Source organism: Manis pentadactyla, chromosome 2 (genome assembly GCF_030020395.1).
Source record: "Manis pentadactyla isolate mManPen7 chromosome 2, mManPen7.hap1, whole genome shotgun sequence".
NCBI lineage: Eukaryota > Metazoa > Chordata > Mammalia > Pholidota > Manidae > Manis > Manis pentadactyla.
In genome coordinates this window covers 43,916,777-43,936,765 of record NC_080020.1, presented here as the reverse complement: position 1 = coordinate 43,936,765, position 19,989 = coordinate 43,916,777, and the positions used below count along the sequence as shown (strand labels likewise).

General features: G+C 47.2%; 1 long non-coding RNA gene across 3 annotated transcripts; it reads left to right on the top strand.

Moving 5' to 3' along the window:
- Positions 1-448: 448 nt before the first annotated feature.
- Positions 449-15,704, top strand: LOC118912026 (uncharacterized). Of its 3 annotated transcripts, none has more exons than XR_008993673.1 (5): positions 449-923; positions 1,793-1,827; positions 6,954-7,043; positions 11,618-11,732; positions 15,508-15,704. It is a non-coding gene; the product is annotated as an uncharacterized LOC118912026 (long non-coding RNA). The 3 variants fall into 3 exon arrangements; XR_008993672.1 differs by having other exon boundaries at positions 449-1,063; XR_005024700.2 differs by lacking the exon at positions 1,793-1,827 and having other exon boundaries at positions 449-1,059.
- Positions 15,705-19,989: the final 4,285 nt, after the last annotated feature.

Genomic DNA, 19,989 nt, shown 5'->3' with positions numbered 1-19,989 from the left:
AAGCCAAGTCAGCAACAGCTCAGACAGCTCATCCTGGGATGCGCTAATCGGGTATGGCCGGCCTCAGAGGGCCTCTCCCTCTGAATACATCCATGTTGTTTGGTTTGTTTGTGGACAGAGGTAGGTGGCCTGTCACTCAGAGAGGCAGGCTGGAAGTGACCTTCTCTAACTCAGCTCCACGGCTTTGTTTGCAAGAACACAGACACACAAGTGGCCACTGACAATATGTGTTCCGACATCATATACAGGGCATATTTTGCTCAGAAACATGCCCTGTTAGTTGTTGAAACCTTTTTTGCATTCCCTGAAACAAATGACACTATGGTGTATTTTCTTTTGGGGGGCAGTAAATAAAAGTCTTTTATGTTGACAATGATAATATTATATTCTACAATCTATTTGCATTTCTCTATTCTGTGGATTTTATTGCTTGGTATAAATCCCCAGGCTGAGGCACATTAAGCTTCACTCAGGGAGAAAGAGTGCATTTTATCATAGGGCTGGAGACCTACTAGCACAAGATATCACCCGCAGGGACTGGACTTTGCCTAGCTGCACAGGGGATATACACGGGCAGAAAGAAATGCATGCGTGTGTGCAGGTTTGAGCACGGGCATGTGGAGCCTGGAAGGATTTTCTCTGGATCCACAATCAAAATGGATTTCCAAGAGGGAGCTGGCTGGATCACACGCCTCTTTCACGGGCTGCATGTGGCCCCATCCTGCCAGTCAGGTCTTCAGGAAAGTGATCCGCAGCTGCTTTAGCTCTGGCCAGAGCTCTTTGGCCCATGTGGTGAGCAGAAAACTGGAATGAGGACAGAGAAGCACCTCAGAGACTCCCAGAGGAGCTGAGTCTTTTCCACCACCTTTCTGCAGGTCTTCTGAACACTTCTGAGTGTAGGAGCTTCTTCTCCCAACAGGCAAGTCAGTAGCTGCGGAGGTAAATCATGACACAAGCCTGAGCCAGTTATTATTAACCACTGGCCGTCTACTGAGCACTGACTGTGTGCCATGCATTATGCTAAGCACCCTCATTTAATCCTTACAACAATCCTATGAGGTAGGTGCTTCTCTTCTCCCCATTTTACAGTTGGGGAAACTGAGGCCCAAAGTTCCACAGCTGGACGCTTGCAGAGGAAGAATTCAATTCCTGGCAGTCTGGCTCCAACTGCACAGGGGATATACTCATAGCAAGAGGAAATATGCTGTCTACATGGGCCTTAAGTAACCATCAACGGTGGTCACAAAACCATTTGAATGCCAGGAATAAAAATACAAAGAAAGCATAAATTAGTAGCAGTTTTAATGGGATAATTATGTCTGTTTGATTGTCTGGCATAAGTTAATTTCCATAATGTTTTTCCATTTCAATGAAGACTGCCTTTTTTTTCTTTTCTGGTAAAATTTCCTAGGAATAGGAAGTAGGAATATGTTGGGCAAGTACATCTAAGAGTCTTTGGCTTTTCTAAAGGGATTGGTTGTAACTTCACTCCAAATCCCTCGGAAAAGAGCAGTCGGTGCTCCAGCTCCGTTTGGAAGAAGACCCCAGACGTGGTGGTTTCTGAGTCAGTAGATTGGTTAAGTTAAACAAATGGGTCTTCTAAACCCCCAACTTGTAATGAAAAAGTTTTTTTGACTTGGCTTATTGAAACCATAAAGTGCTTATTTAATCGTGTCTCAAGCCCATTTATTTATCTTTTTTGAGTCTACAGAAGATTCACTCAGTCAGAAGGGGGAGGATGTAAGGGGATTCATAAAAGATTTCCTATTTTTTCCTTTTTAACTTAGCCCAGGGAATCACTTAAATGGCTGTTTTCAAATCGAACTTGTAAGTATGACATTTGTAAGTCAAATTGTTCCTTTTGTTTTCAAGGTCATTGAATCTCGTTTTTCACTTTCCATTTCCTTCTAGAAAAATCAAAATGTTTTTAGAACTTAGTTTCTCAGTGGGTGATTTTATAGGGTGGCAACTCAGTATCACAAAAAAGATGGGTGTGGCGGTGACATTCAAGGCAGGGGCAGTCAGGCCTGTCCTCTGCAGCTGGACTGACCCCACCGGTCAGCCTAAGACAGCATATTGATTTCAATGTGTTTGCATTTGAAACACAGAAGGAATGTCCATATTTTGTCCTTGGGCCATGGCTGGGGGATAGGAGAGCTAGAAGTCTGTCCAGAATTTTATCATCCATGAAACAGCTGAGAGTCAATATTACTCAGAGGCAAAGCCTGGAACCATGTGCTGAATCGGCTTAGATCAGTGTCTCTCAAAGTGTTGGACAAATGGGAGCTGATTTTAGGTGGCACTTGGACAGGACTTTAAATAACATGGAATCGCATAGTGACATAATGATTGTCTTTCCATCATTCTGATTATATAAAGGACGAAGTCTCAGTTTGATGCTCTGTGTCTTTGACGTTTTTCAAGACAGACCAGACCTGGGTTGTGGGTCTTTAAAAGATCACAGTTTCTGGTTCAGATTTAATAACATTGTTTTATTTTTCCTTATTTTGTTTTTATGATAACCTTTAACTGATGGCAGTTTTAAAGGTAGGATATAAAGTTTCATTTCAAGACAAATGAGCCAAGATTTTTTTTTTAACTGTTACGTAAATGATTGTTCATGGATGTGGCAAAACTCCCCTGCATGGTGTATGACCCCCTAAAGTTTGGGATGTGCTAGTTTATGTGGCCCAGCAGGAAATTAAAGGGTTTTGGTTTCTTTCCAACTCACAGCTGTGGTTTCCAGTCTTCCCTCTGCCCTCAGTGCTGTGCGCTTTAGCTTCCTGGAGCTTCAGTTTTCTCATCTGTAAAGTGGGTATTATGAGCAGTTAGAGGAAAGTGGATGAGCTTCATTTCCTAAGACAGGGTGGGCATCGGGGTTGATAGTCATCCAAAAGGTACAAGAGCAAAGAGGCCGACCCCGGCCTGCCCTCGGGAAGTGCAGTTTCTCTTCCTTCCAGGTTAGCTGTGTTCTGCTTTCTTATGGCCAAGGCTCCGAGTTTGCTGCTGGGTGGGAGGGAAAGTGAGATACAGTTCAGAACCACTGCAGCCTGGTGAGGAGATGTGCTCGTGAGGCCAGAAAATCAAACAACCCTTCTGGCCAAGATGGCTCAGCAACCTGAAGGTCAAGGCTTTTGTGCACTGGCCGGCTTTCCCCTTCTCATGCTGCAAATCTTTGGCAATCGCAGGCAGTCTCTGAGTTAAGCAAACTTAATTAAAATTCACTCTTAATTAGAACCATTACTTAAAATGAACACTACATAATGAAGCTGTGTAATCGTAATTAAGCCCCAGAAATAGAATTAGGAAGCACAGAATGCAGAGGCCAAATGCTGATGGACTCAGAGCCGGTGGGGACAGCAACGGGACTTCTGGAATCAACAGAATTTTCAAATAGTCAAGGATCAGTGAGTGGGCTGATGAGAAGCTTGGGGGCCTTCAGGACAGCGAACTCATCAGAAAGAGGAGTAAGGAAGAACAGAACCCAGAGGGGAAGAGTGTGGGCAGCCTTACAGGCGAGAGGCAGGGACAGCATCCGGCCAGCATGTGGTCAGGAGAAAGAGGGGCTCCTGGGGAGGAGGACCAGGGCCGTGCCCCTATCCTGAGGCGATGAAGGCCAAGTCTGCCCCCAAGTACAGACCCCATTTTCTCAGTTGCCAAATCAGGGTGGAGGGCAGCAGGTGCCCAGAAGGACACCTCTAAGGACTCTCTTCAAACTCATGCAGCGCTCTCTTCATGGGATTTCGTGGTGGCCAAGCGTCAGCGCCATCTGCTCGTGGACGGCGGTACCCCTGGGGTTTAGTTTAGCACCACTGTACTTGTTGGCACCATTTGGTGATGGAGGTTCATTTTTTAACTGAAGAAGAGGGGGTGGTGAAGTGTCAGGTGGCAGTCTCCTGTTTGTGCATCGAGAAGCATGTGAAGATTAAGAGTGTGGGTTTTGGAGTTTGAACTCTGAATGTGTCAATTACTGACCAAGTGGTCTAGAGCAGCATTTATTTCACTTGTCAGTTTCTTCACCTGTCATGTGAGAATTAGAATAGTAGGTATCTCAAAGGTTATAATTTTGGAGCATTACACATAGAAAATATTTATAACACAGTGCCTGACATAATAATTAATTTTATATTGAGAACTTACTATGTATCCAGCACTGTTCTGGTTTTTTTTTTACTGTACGAGTTGATTTTATTCTCACAATCATCCTATGAATTTAGATATCAGTATTTTCTGTGACTTACAGGAGTCTGCGGCTCAGAGAGGTTAAGTAACTAACTCAAGGTCACATATCAAGTAAGTGGCAAATATTAAGAGCTGCACAGATGATAGCTATTATTATAAAGGTAGTATCTGTCTGTCTATCTGTTTGATCTGTTGGTCAGTTAGTAAGGCCTATAGATAATGACATGCCAAGAAGCTATACTAAGTCCCGAGGCAGGTCACTCACCCACGTTTGTCCCCAGATCCCAAGCCTGTACCTCTGACACTGCAGGTAGGCCAGGCATTTGCATTCAGAGAGGAAGGAGCTGTTGGGTGCTGATTCTAGAGCTGTGGACATGGAGGGGGAAGAGAAAGCAAGAGAGAGCTCTATCCTGTATCTGTTTTTTGATAGCATTTCAGTTTTCCTTGCTCAGGAGACCCTGGGAATTACACTCAGGAGGGGTGAGAATGAAAATAGCTGCTCCCCCTTCAAGCCCCCAATTATTCAAAGGATGCCTTATACCTCTCATGCCACATATGTGAGTGCCAACTGTATGCCTAGCACTGAGTTGGAACCCACACATATTATCTCATGTAGTTTTCACCACAGCCTCAAAAGTCAGGAATTATTACTCTTGTTCTGCAGCTGGGGAAACTGAGGCTTAGAGAAGCAAAGCTAGTGGCTCGTTGGCCAATTTGTAGTATAATTTACTCAAACATCATTTTGTCCCAGAGATGCTGTCCAGGCTGGGGTGCCTCCCACACTCTGTCCCTGCTCCAGCCAAGTAAGGCCAGCAGGAAGGACCTCTCTCTGCCCAGATTTGGAACCAAACATGCCTTTGGTGCTGTGAAGGTCCTGCAGTTCATGTTTCCCAAATCTCCAGGCCCATGAAGTGATTCCTTTCAGTGGCAGTCACTCTGCTTGCATGCCTCCAGTGGTAGGGACATCACTACTTGCTGAGTTAAAGTCTTCATGTTTGGACAACAGTGCAGAGCAGGAGGGAAATTTGGCCTAGGCTTAATATTCATGGAGGCCTTCCAATTCAGACTTCTGATATCATCTCTACGTGAGCTATACACATAACAGCATGTGAGCTCATCTGTTAAATGGAAGTGTTTCAATTCTATCACATTATTTTGCAAAGCTGTGTTAACATTTCCTCATTTTTAAAAAATAAACTAGGAACCTGAATTGAAAAGAAAACAGGATGTGGCCTGGTCCACTGTCCATGTCTAGGAGGCCCTGAGAACTACCAAGGATGTTCCTTGTTGGGCTCTGATCTCAACGTTTGTAGTGTTTCCACTCCCTGCGGAAGGTTCAGGGAGCACTGGTTCACTTAGGGCTTCTTGTACCCCTGCTGTCCTTAACACAGAGGTGTGGGAACTGGACGGAGGCCTTGCCCTCATAAGGAGAGCTTCAAGTTTCCTGCCCATTACATGGTGAGGAACCCTGCTGTTTTGGACAGGAGTGTAAATGGTTGGGGATAGAAAGGCTGGTGGCCAGTTCAGATTTTTCAGGATCCTAGAGGGTCTGCTTTGCAGGGAAGGGGAGCAACATGCCAGGCTGCTCCACAGCACAGCTCCAGGAGTGCCCTTCACAAGGTGTTTGCTGTAAATGGCTCCCTACTGAGTTGTGTTACATGGAGGCCCTGATACAAACCCCAGTAGCAGAGAGCACCCCTAGAGTGAGCTATGCTATGTTGGGAGGCTGAACCCCAAACTGTCAAGGTGTTCAGAGACACTGGCTGGCGCATGAGGAGGCCACCATCCCTATCCCAGCTGTGACCTCTTTGACCTTTATCCTGAGAGCATTTACCTCTATTTACACTAAATAGACCCAGTGCCACTTGCTGGTTCCTGTATTTTGGGCTAGCCAAGCTGGAGGCCCCTGAAGCCAGTCTGAGCAGGTAGCTGTTCTGGCGGTGGTCACGCAAAAGGCCCTGCTTTTACAACAAAGTTTAGCAAACACCTTATCTCCCACAAAACAGGTGAGATAATGTTTATGAAAGATCACTCTGTCCCCTTGTGCCGGGCTGTGGGGGTGAGAGTGTGACTGACACACGCCAGAGGGTAGGTTCCCCTCAGCCACCTCGCTCCCCTGTTCTCCTCTTCTGCTCCCTTCGGTCAGGCAGAAAACCTGACTGATGTCCTTCTTCACGGCAGGTGTTGGGAGAGCAAGACTGTCCATTGCCCTTCCCATTGACCCCTGTGTCTCCACTTTTCCAGGCACATTTGCAGCTCCCTTGGGAGGTATTATGAGCCTCATTTTGCATATGAAGAAATTGAGGCAGAGAGAAGCAAGGTATCTTGGCTAAAGTTACAAAGCAGGTTGGTGGCTGGGCTGGGGACCCAGGGTCCTATTCCTACAATGTCTTCTGAACTGCTTAATTTGTGGTAACTATTCATTTAAAGACTCCTGATTTTTGATATGGGTGAGTAGCTGGTTATAGAGACAGATGGAAAAAACACAGCTGGACTAGTGAACATGCAGGTGGAAAAACAGATAATTGTGTCAACGTGGACAGCTCTTGGAGGACACATAAGAAAGTATGGACAGTAGTTGCCTCTGGAGAGAGAATGGGGAATGTGGGTGAGAGAGAGAGAGATTACTTTTTATTTTCTTCCTTTGCTTCATATGAGTATTGGAATGTTTTAAATTTTAATTTAAGTTTTATATACAAATAAAATTTAAGTTTTAAAAACTTCCTTTTCTACCTTTTGTCCTCTGTATACCTGTTTGTTTGTCCACAAAGGAGATCAGAAGTCCTCACTTCAGAAAAGTTGCAGGAGGCTCATAGGGGAACCCACAAAGTCACTTCCTTGTCAGAAACCTGCCCCCCCAGGTGAGTCAGCTCCATCAGCTCTCTCGGGCCCCCGGGGGGGCTCAGGCTTACACTGAAAGGCACAACAGCGGAGTTGGGTAAAACCAGCCTTTGCAGGCCAGGAGTCCACATGGCTGCCCCAGTTACCCCCCTCCCTGACTCAGTGACCGGGGAGCCCCTTCACAGAGGCAACAGCAGAGATGTTTGTTTCATGGGTGCTTATATATACGACTGATTGAAAACCACTGCCACGCCCAACAACTTGGAACTGGTGAAATGATGTTCAGCTAAGTCATTCAATGGAGTATCATGTAGTCATTAAGAATAAATTTAAAATCTTATACTTTTCACATTCAGTGTTAGATTAAAATAATGGAACAAACACCTCTGCCTTACGTATGTAGTCTGGTTTCACGGATTGCAGAGAAGCTCCCTGGCTGATTTGAACCTCAGTCTGGGCCCAGGGGGGGCAGCTGTTCTGCAATCAGGGTTTCTCAGAATGGAATGCAGAGAAGTGAAGTCAAAATATTGCTAAAGATGTTAACAATAACCATCTCTTGGTTGTGATATTTATGCCAAAGATGTTAACAATAATTATCTCTTTGTTGTGATATTTTGAGTAACTTATATTATTTTTCAGTTTTGTCTCCCATTTCCAATGTGTAAATATACTTTGTTGTAAAAAAATAAACATTTATAAAGAATCTCTTAGATCTCTTCTCAGGGAGATTGAAAAGAAATAAGACAACATGATACCTTTGGGTGGTAACATCATAAATTATTTTCTCTCCTTATCTTTATTTTTTATGAATTTTCTGCATTTGATATGTTCCCATTTATAATGGAGCATTCATATTTAAGATACTTTTTTTTTTTAATGGGCAGAGAGGGAAAGAGATTACGCTGCTAAAAAAGCTCAAACTTCAGGCTTTCTAGCTTGTTCGTGGTAATCATTTGCTATTTCACAGGCCCCTAAAATGTGCAAGTCACTAGGCCGCAGGATACAGAGGTGAAGGAGATGCAAGTCAAAGTACTCATAGTCCAACGGAGGAGATAAGACCCTTCCTGGTACAAGATGCAGGTCTTATCCTAGAGATTCAGGCTATTAAGATTAATAATCAAAATACTGACAATATGCAGAGGGGCCAGGAGCTCCAGCTTCAAAGCTCCCTCATCTGGGAAGAAACTCATCTCCATTCCTTAACCATGTCACGTCTGAGCCTCAGTTTCCTCTTCTGCAAATGTAACCTACCTCATGGGGTCCTTGTGAGGATTAAATGAGGCCTGCACACGAAGGGCTGGGCCAGGGGCTTTGCCAATACTCCATCCTCAGCGTGAATCACCATTGTCACCATTCGGCTTTTTGTGCAGGCCTGCTGGTTAGCAGTCAGGCTCTCCGGGGTGGGGGTGAGGAGTGGGGGTGGGCAGAGCTGGGTGGGATCTGAGCCCACGTTTATCTAATCTTGCCAAGGGTCTGGCCCCGACCACCTGCTGCATTTCCCAAGTTTAACTTAAGTTTCTTCTAAACCTCACTCTGTGATCTTGCCAGAAAGAAAATCTAAACTTTCGTGAAAACATCAATGGAGAAAGGAATCTGTTTTCAAAGGACATCCGAGGAAGCTGGACTCATCCCCTCTTACAGGATTTTGCAACGTTGTCCATTTTGCAGTTTGTGTCTCAGTGCAGGTTCCTTCTGCAGCCTGCGTGGTGACGCACTGCTGGGTGAATACCCAGCTGTGGACGTGACCAAGGCTGCAGGTCTGCCCTAACCAGAGGGAAGATGGCCACGAAGGGACAGAAAGAGAAAGCACAGGGAGGGGCTGGGGGCCTGGGAGAGCCCTAAGGAGCGCCACAACCGCAGCCAAGAGGTGTGCGCTAACTGCCCACAGGCTAAGGTCTGGGGTCTCAGGGAGCTGAGACAAAAGCCATGGAGGCTCAGGAAGGGGAGCAAGAAAAATTAAAGCAGAGGGAAAAGTCCGCTTAGGGACCTCCATGTTACTGCCAACTGCTTAGCTCCTTGAGAGATGCTTAATATGGATAGTTTCTGCCTGGCCCTCTCATCAACTGTCTTTTTAAGGGATCTATGTGACCCAACTAAAGCTCAACCTGTTGCATTCTCTTCTATTCTGTCCACCCCACTCTGGGCCATGCCCTGTGCTTGGTACAAGGAGTGCAGATAAGAACACTGGTGGACGGTGCTGGGATGTAGAAAAAATGAGGTAAACATATCAGGTGACAAATGCAGTCCTGGTGGTAGGCACAATGTGCTGGCTAATGGGGGAGGTGGGCAGGAAAGGCTACCCAGAGACACAGGTACTGAGCTTGGTCTCCAGGGATGCTGTGAGCAGTCTCCCCATGGATCTGAGAGAGGAAGGCGGTTCCCAGCAGAGGCACAAGACTGGAGGATGTGCCCATGATTGGCTGGTGGACTGCAGCATCTGGGTAGCAAATGCGCAGAGATCTAGGGCAGCGAGGCTACCGCACAGGTGGGGTGGTGCCCAGAGGGCCTTTACTGACCTGCTGAGGGACCTGTAACAGGGGTCCTGGCAAGGGAGAGGCAGCTCTGATGTGTCCCTGACAGTACTGCCCACGATGGACAATATGAAGATGCAGTTCTCTATCCTCTGTATCATGTCTTCAGTTTAGGGAGAAGACATTCTAAACTTCTCACTTAGTCAAATGACTTTGGAAAAGCAGGTATCTGGGTGCTGAGAACATCTGTTCATCCATTCCTTCCTTCTTTCTGAACTGTTCTTGTTATATTCAGTACTGCTGATGTTTCTGTGGGAGCTGCACAGGTTGTTAAGACTTGGTTCTAATCTCAAGAACCTTAACAGCCAGAAGAGGAAAAGGTAAGTACTAACCCCATGGCCTTAACCCACAAACTGGGCTGGTTGCATTGCCTCCCAACATCACTTAAAACACTTCAGTGGACTTCAGTTTCCCTCAGGAAAAGTGCCAACTCTTCTCCAGGCCAAAGCGTCCCTATGTGAGCTGACCCCCTCTCACTTCCTGAAACCTCTCTCCTACCACCTTCTCCTCAGCATTCTGCTCCAGCCTCTTTGTTCTTCTCTAGTGGTCCTCACCAGATTCCCTTCAACCACAGGACCTTAACACATGCTGTTCCCTCTGCCCAAGTCAACTCCCCTGCCTCATGGCCACTTACCCTCTAAGCTCAGACCAGTGCCGCCTCCCGAGGGAAGGCTTTCCTGGTCTACCTGGATCCACCCTGTCCTTATTACACTCTCACACTCCTTAAAACATCTTTCATCATTCTTACTCCAGTTATAATTATTCTGCATTTATTCACATGATAACTTGATTAATATCTGTATTCTCCACTTTCAGTGTAAGCTCCATGAGAGCAAGGACTGTAAGTTTAAAAAAATCAACTTAATTGAATTATAAATCTTGTACAACAAACACACCCCTTTGACATGCACATTTCCATGACTGCTGACACATTTTTACAAGAATTTATACCCTCGCGTAACCACTACTGTGATCAAGATATAGAACATTTCCATTTCCTCAGAGGTTTCCTCTGAGCCTCATCCCAGTCAGCCTGCCCCCGGCTCCCAGCGGCCACCGTGCTGCCTCCTGTCTCTGTAGATCAGTCTTCCCCAGAGCCTCACATAGCAGCATCACGCTGCAAGCACTCTTGTGTCTGGCTTCTTCCACCTCACCTGTTTTCCAGAGTCATCCTGTCGTTGGTTGCTTCTCGTTGATGAATAATGCTATCTCCTCTTGGGTCATGGGAGGGACCTCCGTCACTTCAGGTAAGCCATCAGCTTCCTGAGGACAGGGGCCACTTGTCTGATGCCTCTGATCCTTGATATGGACCTGGGTGGGTCGATGGCCCTTGGGAGTGGCAGGTCCATGTTCATGACCCAGGGCATCTGAGTGACCACTCTGTACCCCCACACGACAGTTACTCGGACCCTCATACCTTCCCCTCCATATCTGCAGGCTGACCTTCCAGGCCCAGGATCCCAAGCGTGTGTTCTTCCCTTCAGGATCACTCTGATGTTTCCTACAGTCATGAAGAGAAGTTCTGAGTTGGCCACAGCAACTGGGGTCAAGGCCATGTGATCACGCGTAGGTCCCTCCAACACCGTGAGCTTTGACATCCTCAACTGGGAAACGGAAACCCTGTTATCTATCTCTGGGGCTCGCTAAGTGGGCATGTGTGTGTGGAAGTGCTGTTGGAAATAGAAAATATGATGCAGTGACAGTCAGCTTGATCCTTTGAGTGGATTTATGACTCCCTGTGTTACCTGGGACTCCCTTTCTCTCTCTTTAATTTCTTACCTGTCAGAAGGTTGAGCTAGAGTTCTCTACTGTGTCTTCCATCTTGAACCTTTCTGTAATTTAAGGTGCTGGAATGCTAGAGGAAGGGCCTGGTTGTCTAGAATTGAAAAAGTTGTCTGACGTTTTTTTTTTTAGAGAACAACTGGCTTTTCTGAAAGCCATCTTCCCGAGTAAAGGACTGAACTCTAGTTTTGAGAACAAACCAGTAATTTTCCACCAATAGACTCAAATCTGTAGCTATTTCCAAGGCTATTATAGAAAATAATAGAGCTCCTTACTTCCAGGTGTGCAGGCTGGTGCTCCCAAGCATGCCTTTTGCTGGGACCTGGATCTCTGATGGTGATAAATGTGCCCCCAACTTGCTGGAGGGGCAGGAGCAGCCTTCTACTTTGTAAACTGGTAATTTAGTTCAAACCACCTCTACATGGGCCCTGCCATTCAACAAAGGATTCCTGAGGGCCTTCTCTGTGTTAGGGGCAGCATATGCATTGTCTTTCTCCAACATCCCAGTGATGGAGGTATTAAACCACACAGGGCACCTCAACACTGTGCACAGGGACTACTCGCCCAACAGGACACAGGCTTCCCGCAGGTGGGCTGGTTCCCATGGATGACCCAGGAGGCAAGACAATGAAGTGGGGTTTACAAGCCAGGCAAACAGGGGCTCAGACCCAGATTCCACCATCTGAGAGCTAGGTTTTCATTTCTTCAAGCCTTGGTTTTCTTGCCTATAAAATGGGGCCAGTATAACCTACCTCAGCATTACTTTAGGTGCTTTAGTGAGAAGACGTTGCCTGAAACATGGAAGATGGGAAGTGCTTACTGATTGAGATGCACCATTCTTGCCATGTGGCAGATGATCTTCTAAGAGTCCCCTTGGTCTTAAATTGAAATGTCCTATTCTGCCTCCCTTAGAGTCTGGAGCACTGTAAGACTATCTGGGGCTCTAGCCCTAGTCAGTCTTGCTCCAGCCTCCAGGTCCAGAGCAGCCCCCCAAGGGCCACAGCCATCACTTTGCAGTCGGGGCAGAAGCATGTCACCCCCATGTTGGGACAATGGTACTAGACCGTTGACCCAGAGAAGGTGGCAAGCAAATCAGTTCAAGGCAGCAGAGACTGGAGAAAGGATGAAGGAGACATGTGGGAGAGAGACAGGAGAGAGAGAGGTGATGGCAGAAGCTAATTTCAACTTGCTGGGAGGCAGCATGTTCTGGTGGGTGAAGGACATGGGGATAGCACAGATCTGGGCTGCAAAACTGGCTCTACCCTTCAGTAGGTGTAACTTTGGGTAAACCATCAACTCTCTCTCAGCCCCAGTTTTCTCTTTTATAAAATGGGAATACTAATTGCTCCTCCTTCAGAAGTTTGTTTTCAGAGAGGATTTAATGAGATGATACACATAAAGCACAGTGCCTAGCTCATAATAAGTGCTCAATAAAAGCTAGCCATAACCATAATAATTATTATCTCCTCCTAGTCAAGTGATCAGCTCATTCTTTCAAAGACCAAGTGTGGGTGCTACCACCAGTGTTCCCATTTTACAGAGAGGGAAATCAGGGAGTGGCAGAACCACCCCAAGGCACAGATCCTTTCACTTGCACCCATTGCCATCCGGGTGGGCTCCGGATGCTCGGGGGAGAGTGGTGCCACATGCAGGAACAGAACTATTCCCAGCCTTCTCACTGTCCTTATCCCCGGATGCTGTCTGTCCCAAACTGGGACTCCCCCACCGCTTCCAATGACAGGGCTCAGGAGCAAAAGCAGCACAGGCAGGCCTCAAGGGGGCAGCAGCCGCCTTGGAAACCGCAGGCCAGCTGCAAGGTGGAGCTGAGCTGGTTGAGTTAGGATGCTTGGCCTCCTCCTCCACCCTGCTGCCATCTCTGTGCAGTAAATAGGGGCAGCACCCGTCCAGGCTCCGTGGGAGGTTAGATGTGTCCGTGCCTAGCCCTCCAGGCAGCGGAGGAGTCCAGTGCACCTGGGGTGAGTGGGCCTCAGCTGGGTCGGCCTCGTCCCCAGGATCCCCGGGCCCTGCCACTCGCCTGGGGAAGAGAGGGTTGGTGTACATCATGCAGGAGTTATCCCAAACCACTAAGGACCATGCAGAGCCCAGGGCATTTCTCAGGACAGCACTTGGACCACTGCAGCCACTGCCTAAGGAACTTGTTCACCACCATGTGATTCTAGGGTGTCCACCAGGGGCCAGATTCCTGGGCATTCCCCAGGCCTCTGAGTCAGAAGTTCTGTCGTTTTGGCCAGTTGTCAAAGGGATCTTTATGCAGGCTCACATCGGACAGCCTCTGCTCTGTGCTGGCAGCTGAAAAATGTAATAGAGGGGCAACAGAAGGGCTGAAGATGGCTGTTTATTGATCAGCCCTTGCCAGGTGTTTAGCTAAGTGCTCTACAGATACTGTTCTATATTTTCCCCCTTCACAATACTCCTTTATCTGCTCTTTATGATCTGGATGGAGGCTCAGAGAGGTGAGGTGATGTGCCCAAGGGTGCCCAGCAGCCAGTACCTGAGGCAGGATCAGAACTTAGGGCTGCCTGGTTCTGAATCATGAGTGCTTTCACTTTCCAGGTTGGGGAGTCAGCAAAGGCTGTGGGTCACGAGGCCCCTCAGAGAGGTACCCACCTTGGACTGTGCACTGGGGAGCCAGGCAGATATACAACACTGGAACACTTGGCCTTTTTTATTTTTATTTTTATTTTTATCATTTGGTGATAATAGGACAGCTAAGCCTGTATTCTTTCCTCCACCCTGGCCTCTGCCAGAGATGGCTCATCCTCCTAATCAGACCAGAGTCCATGTTATCCTGGGCTTTGGTCCCTGTGCATTTGGCAGGGGGCTGGGACTGGGAGGCGAAGGGCCTGGGTTTGAGGCTCCTTGGCAGTCCAACTTCAGACTCCTTCAAGTTCTGCTTCCTTTTATGAAAGGTTTTCAGCCTCAGTTTCCTGATATCAAAAATGGGTCTCCTGCTTCTGGCCTCACAGGAAAATTACAAGGATTCCAGGAGATCACATGGCAGAAGGGCTCTCTGAGAACTCGAATGTATATACGAACGTCGATTACCCTGGCGACTGCTGTGTGCTGTCTCACTTTGGGATCAGAAATCGAGATCAGCGGGGGACCATCCTCTGGCCGTACTGTCTCTCTAGCCCACTAGTCAAATAAGATTAAAATTGCTCATTGACGTGGTCCTTGTGCCGACCTTGCAGATGTTTGGCTCTAACTCTGGTAACTCAGACAGCCTGGCTCTCATTTATGTTTCCTCTCCCTGTTCCATGTCTAATCTCTCTGTCTCTGTATCCTCGCCATTCAAATTCTTTATTTGAATGACTAGAAGCCAGAAATTTCTTCTCAGGCCCCATGGCTCAGAGCTTGCCCAAGAATTCTCCTCCCCCAGGTTTTCATAGATTAAGAAACACTAAGTTTCCCACTGTGCTCTGGCCAATCCTTTTGCCACTTGAGATTTTTGCCAATTCAATATAGTGGGGCTCACAGGTTATCAGCAAAGCTTGCTCCCTGGCCAATAGAGATAAGAAAAGAGGCCACGGAGCATCCTTAGGCATTCTAGACAGACGAACTGCTTCTGTCTTTTGGTCAAAGGTGGCACTTAGCCAGGATGTTGACTGATTGGTAACAAGGAGAAGAGCAGACGGAGACATTAGTAATACTGATGATCCTGAGCAAAGCACTGGCCCTCAGAGGCAGCCCAACTGCCCTGACACCAGACACCTCTCACTTTTGGAATCCTTCTGGTCTTCCTGCAGCTGCTTCTGCGTATGACTCACCCACAGCAGCAACCGCTGCAAGGTGGTGGCAGCTCTTGGGCTCCCAGGAGTTAGGCAAAGGTTTCAACAAATCTCTGACTCCTCAAATAAGGGACAAGTTGTACTTTCACTTTGACCAGAAATTTCATTTTTGGGACTCTAACCAGGAGGCATGAAGAGGAAACTAGAAAATCCCTACAAAATATACATCATTAGGAAAGAGGCTGAATAAACTATGGTACATCCACATTATTGGATTAAGTGGCTATGAACAGGGGTGAACTTTTTCTTTTTCTTTTGATCTGGGGAGATAGCCATGATCGTATTCATTGAAAAAAATATATAGGGAGATTTGTGTACCTTGATTTTTTTTAAAAAACAAACCACTTTCCTTTTCCCTATAGATGGACATACGTGGTTCTATGAACTTATCAAGAGATGCAGAGTGATCCACACCAGCTGTCAACATTGCTTCTCCACAAGGAGGCTTGAGGAGAGAAAAGAGATTTAAGAGACTATTACATTTATTTCTATTCTTATCTAAATGATTTGCTTTTTCTCAAACATATGTATCATTTTCTTTTGTAATGAAATAAAGTTGTTAGAAGGCCACTGCACAGAAAAGTGCTGCATGAATAAAATAAGTCTGAAAATCCTACCATTTCACTCTTTTGGAATAGGAAGTATTTTCATGTTCCAGATGCTCTACCAATATGCAAATACCTCTGAGGGGGCTAATAAAGCCAACATTGTCACTGATCACCGACTTGGGGCTTGCCAGCCTCAGCCCAAGATCAAAACAGGGGTGTGTGTGTGTGTGTGTGTGTGTGTGTGTGTGTGTTTGGAGGGAGGAGAAGAGAGAAGTATCATCTGACAGATACTTTCTGTTTGTCCAGCAACATGCTAGGTGTCCTCATACACATGCCAGTTCATTGAATACAGACACAACCCTGTGTGTAGTCTCAGACTCATTTTATGAACAAAGAAACTAAGGATTAAAAGGTTTGTGATCATCTTGCCTAAGGTTATGTCCCTAAAGGCTGAGCAGGATATGAAAGCCAGGCATCCGACTCCAAGGCAGAGTCAGATGCTTCCAAAGTCCCTGATACCAGAAAACTTCTGCTTTAAAACACTCCTCGTGCTGGAAGTAGAGGAAATAAACAGCTAATATATTGAGTCTTTGCTCCATCCTTGCCAGACTTTTTGCAAGTATTCTAGATGATTATCTTAATTCACCCTCATGAGGACCCATTGATGAGAACCATTATTATTTCCATTTAACAGATGAGGCAACTGAGGCACACGGAGGATAAGTATATTGCAGAAAGACACAACCTCAGAAAGTGAGGAGAAATTTGAACCCAGGCTGTCTGACTCCAGAGCCTGTCCCTTCGACCTCCCAGGGGACACGGATTCACTGTGACAGCCCAAGCCCTGGAAGTCCCCATCCGGTGCACTCTTTCTACCAGGCCAAGTCAGTATCAGTCCCCAGGCGCTGCTCAGTAAAAGGGGACTTGGGCAGAGGGAGGTGGGCAGGCCCAGTTGCTCTGATTTCCCTCTGGCATGCCCTGACAGGTTTTAGGAAGGCTTCCAGGGGTAAATTTGGTCTTTTCTGGGTTATCTCAGAGCATTGTGGTTCCAACATCTTCTTAGACTGCCTGCTGCCCCCTCCCCAGAAGTCCAGCCCAGTGCCACCGCCTAGGCCTTGGTGACGTGCCTCCGTGATGGCTGGGCAACTTCCTTCGGGTCTATGCTCAGGAGAAGGCCACTCTCATCTATCCAAGACAGTGGGTGCCAGAATTCAGACATTTTCTTCCCACTAGAACTATTGTTGTCATTTCTGCCAATCCACCAGTCACCAGAAATATTATTTATTTACTAGTTTAATTTAAATAATCTTACTGTTTAAATTTTTAAAAAACCAAAAGAAAAAAAACGATGGCAAAAACACAAGAAATAAAGTTTATTTTTAAGAGGAAATCTATATCACTGCTATAAATGGGAAACCAGTGTGGCTTACCATAAGAGGAAGATGATAAAAACAGAACCAAATCATTCAGTGCCCCGAGACACCACAGCCGCACAGGGCTGAGCCTAAGCAGGCCTGCCGTCAGCTCGTAGAAGGGGAGAGCACGTTGGAGAGCCAGTCAAGACACACCAGCACCTTCTGAGACTCTCTCCTTGATACCACCTGAAGGCTGGAGAGAGAAGCAGAGACCAGCCCCACGTGCCTGGGTGCTGGCCATCTGGCTCACGGTTGCCAGCCACTTTGGGGGAGCACCATCGCTGACGTTGTCTTCCCTCCTGATACTGAGCATTACCCATGCAGTTCTTACAACCACTTTAAGGATCACCATGCTCTTGAGCCTCTTGGCCAGAGGGCCCGTCTTGCACAGGGATGACCAGTCCAGCAGCCCTGGCCAGCTCATGAGGCTGCTTTGAAAGCCTTTCCAGCAAAATATAAGGAGGTGACATTACTTTTAATGGTAATATTGCTCCTGAGAAGGGGTGTGGAGTTAGGGGAGACAAACTCTATATCTTGTCAATCATCTATTTATTTTTTGTTAATAATGAGAAAATATTTACATGTTGTTTAATAGTAGACAATAATGATGATGATGAAGACTTTGCTGGGACAGTCTGGCGTCCCGGTGCACTACCTGCCAAGGGTTGGGGTGTCCTACCTGGGCATTTGGAAGGCAGCTCAGGTGAGCAGGTTGCAGCAGCAGCTGCTTCTCCCCAGTGTGGCAGGGTTTGGAGCAGCATGAGCCTCAGACGCTGGGTCCCAGTCCCCTTGGAGCTAGGGAGACAGTACGGCTTGTCCTGGATTTTTAATCCAGGCTGGGAACTCGGCAAATCACCTGAGTCCTCTAAACTTTCGTGGGATGATACAACCTACTTTGAAGAGCTGCTGTGAAGGTTGGTTAACAAGCTAGCACACCATGGTGCCTTCATCCACAGTGTGACTTTGATGTCCTGGCAATTGATTGGCTGTGCAAGACTGGGCAAATCACGTTCCCTCTCTGGACTTCAGCCCTCTCACTAGCAAACTGAGGACAGGATTAGATCAGAGGTCCCCAACTAGGGCCCACGTGTCAGGCCCAGTCTTCAGCCATGTTTTTGTAGACTACAGGGTGTTTTCTGATTAGCTGCCAACATTTAAAAATCAGGTGACTGCACAAAGAAATCCAGGTTTTCCATGTCTCCAGAGAAATCTATAGCTCTGACAACACTGGCCCATGTGGCACATTTGCTGAGTGCTAAGCAGGGTCTGCCCAGAGACAGGATTCACCCACCTGGGCTTTTTTAGCAATTTCAGTTAGTAGGTGTTTAATATTCACACCAGCTGTATTTCAGAGGTAGAAAACAGGCATGTGGAGAGCTTAAATAACTGGCCCCAGGTCACACAAAGATGAATGGGAGATTCAGGAGTCAGTTGCACACAGTCTGGCTCTGCGTGTATTTTGTGTTTACTTCGTGATGCTGTCCCTCAGCCCGAGATCCAAAAACTGAGCAGCATGCTGGGGAGACAGATGGAGGCAGTGAGCCTCCCAGTGTTCTCTCTGCAGGTTCTCTTCCCCCTGCCTTTGCTGGGGAGGCAAGGGTTAACTCCACCTGCTGTCTCACCCATGCCAGAGGCTGCCAGGATAGAGTATGCAGGAGGTGCATGAAGCCAAGTTTCTCCCTCTATGACAGCTAGCGTTGACCCTGACAGCAGACCCCTGCTCAGGCTGGCCCCCAGCTGGCCCTCAGCTGTGGCTTGCAAGGTACAAGGGGAACCCCGCACTCACTCTCTGTTTTGGTTTGGCAGAAGAGCATAGCTGCCTCCCCAGTGGCTCCATCCCTCCTGTTTACCCTGCAAACAACCAAATGCTCCACACCAACATTTAGAGGCCAGGGGGCAGCTGCCGCAGGGCACCAGGCGGTCCAGGCCTGTTTGAGCTCTCCTGGGACCTGTGCCTGCACGCGCGCCCAGAGCCCATTTGCCTAGGAATTAATGGGCCCCCACACCCCTGCTAGGTGCAGACATGAGCCTAGAGCCTAGGCAGGGAGCCAGCTAGGGAAGGTGGAGGGGAGGGGCTATGGGAAGGGGTGCTGCTGGGCTCTGGCTAACTCAGGTCCTTGTGAGCCCCATGACCTTGAGCTTCTCAGGTTTGATGCCTCAGTTTCCTCTTCCATATCCAGCCTTCCAGAACTCCAGAAAGCAGTAAGTTCATGGACGAAGAAGATTCTGGTGAGGGATCCACTATGGGCATGGCAGTGGGGTAATGATGCCATTATTTAACGTCTATTATAGTTAGAAGCGTGGAACTAAATCTCTGAAAACGTGTCATTGAAGCATAACATACTTTCGGAAAAGTGTGCAAATTATAAATGTTTCGCTCAATGAATTTTCACACACTAACATGTCTGTGTGCAACAGCCAGATTAAGAAGCAGTATCCCCAGCACTCCAGAAAAAGTCCTCACGTGCCCCCATTGGCCACTAACCACCATCTGACTTGTATCATCTCTTCCTCATCACTACAATTCCACAGAGCAAGTACCAGACCATTTCTGTTTTTAAATGAAGGAATAGGGGCTCAGAGGGGTTGATCACACCAGATAGTTATTGGGCTGAGATTTGAACCCAGGCCCTTTATCTGCAGAGCCCACATGCTAACTAACCACTGTGTTGGGGAAAGGGGCCAGGTAGGGGGTCTCCCTCTCCAAGCTTCGGTTTCCTTGGGGCATCGAGATGATGGTTACAGGTCCTGTGCACTGACATCCCAACTCTCCTGTAGTTTCTTTGGACTGTGGGGAGATATTCCCTCCTCTCCTGTTTGAAGGTGTGTCTCATTCTCAATTGAAAATGAATTTTATCAGGAGAATTTTCTGAGGCATTCA